Genomic DNA, 1695 nt, shown 5'->3' with positions numbered 1-1695 from the left:
TGGACAAGATGATCTTTAAGGTCCCTTCCAACCGAGAAGATTCTGTGACTCTACTTTTAGGCTTGACGGTTTCACCACAGCGCCAGGAAAGGGCCTCAACCGCTACTGAGGGACGCTTACAAAATGGCGGCGGCTTCCTCTGGGCCGCGCGCCGCTCCTCTGCGCACGCGCCGGCGCCTCTCGCGCGGCACTGCACACACGCGACGTCCCGCCTTCCCCCACTGCCTCTCGCGCATGGTCACGTCACCCCGCCCTCTCCGCCGCGCCGCCCGCTCCCTGATTGCCCTGCTCTTCGCGCCCTCCCTTCCTATTGGCTAGCGCCCTCTTTCCCATTGGCCGGCGCCTGACGGGCTGTCCCCGCCCACCCCCGTGAAGCGGGAAGCTGGGTTTCCCCCCGGTAAACAAACGGGCAGCGCCATTTTCTTACCTGCCCGCGCCTCAGCGCTGTTCTCATCCTGCCCCACCGCCGGTGCCAGCTCGGCCCGGTTCCTCCGCGCGGTCTCTTCGGGGGTGCCCAGTCCTCACAGCCCGGAGGCTTTGCCGGAGCCGCCGTGGGTACAAGTGACCGGGAGAGATGGAGACGGGATTCGGTGTTGGGAGCTCGGTATGCCTGTGGTGCAGTAATAATAAAATGTAAAAATAAATAAGTAAATAAATAATTAAAAATAAGTAAAAAAAACACAAATGGCTTTGAGTCCTGTTACTGGGCGTTGAGCTCCACGCCAGTAGCATTATCTTAAGGATTAAGATGCTTAAGATGCAAAAATAGTGTGTTTTTTTTCTGTAAGCTGAAGGATATAACGCCATTGCGGGGGAATTTGGGGGCTTCCAAGGGAAAACTGAGGTGTCCTATGAATTTTGGGGCGCCCCGGGAAGGTTCTGGGGTGTCCCCAGGGATTTTAGGGTGCCCCGGGGGGACTCTGGGATGCCCTGGTCAGGATTTCGAAGCATCCCCGTGAATTTCGGGTCCCTCCCGGTGTATGCCTGGGGGTTTTGGGGTGCTGCGGACCCCAGAGCACCCCCCGAATCTTCTTCACCTTCCTCCGGTGAAGAAGATTCCTCACCCCCAGGATCAGGCCCTCGGACGCCTCGGGTCCCCCCCCGACCCCCCCAAAATCTTGAGTCTCCCCCCGGGATGAGCCCGAGGCCGCCCCGTGTGAGGAGTCGGTGCCTCCGCTGCTGCGGCACCCACGGGCTCCGACCCCACAAAAGAAACAACCCTCATTTCTTGAGGAAGTAACGACACTCCTAAGGCAGGGAATGCTGTATGGGGGCGTAAAAGCAGAAAATAAACATGATTATATAAAGGCAAAAATTAAAACATTCATAGTTCGCAACCCCGCTCTGTCGGGGCATGTTCCAGCTTGAGGAAAAAAAAAAACCACCACCGAGAGACAAAAGCTACGTTAAAAAAAGAGAAATTAAAAATGCATTAAATAAAAGTGTAAAAAAATACGTATTTTAAATGTTTTCGAAGGGGCTGGTGAGGAGCCACGTGGGTTGGGGGGAGGAAGAGGCAAAAGTGGGATAAACCCCCCCAAACTAACACTAAAAGAACAAAAAATAATTTAAAACAAAGCAAAATGATACTTGAGAGGTTAAAACAAACTAAAAATAAAGAAATAAGGAGAAAAAAGGACCCTTATGGAACCGGGACCGCCCCCCCTCCGGCTCGTTCCCGCCGCCACCCCCCCC

The sequence above is a fragment of the Calidris pugnax genome, unplaced genomic scaffold (genome assembly GCF_001431845.1).
Source record: "Calidris pugnax isolate Ruff unplaced genomic scaffold, ASM143184v1 scaffold155, whole genome shotgun sequence".
NCBI classification, from domain to species: Eukaryota; Metazoa; Chordata; class Aves; order Charadriiformes; family Scolopacidae; genus Calidris; species Calidris pugnax.
Note: the sequence above shows the minus strand (reverse complement) of the source record.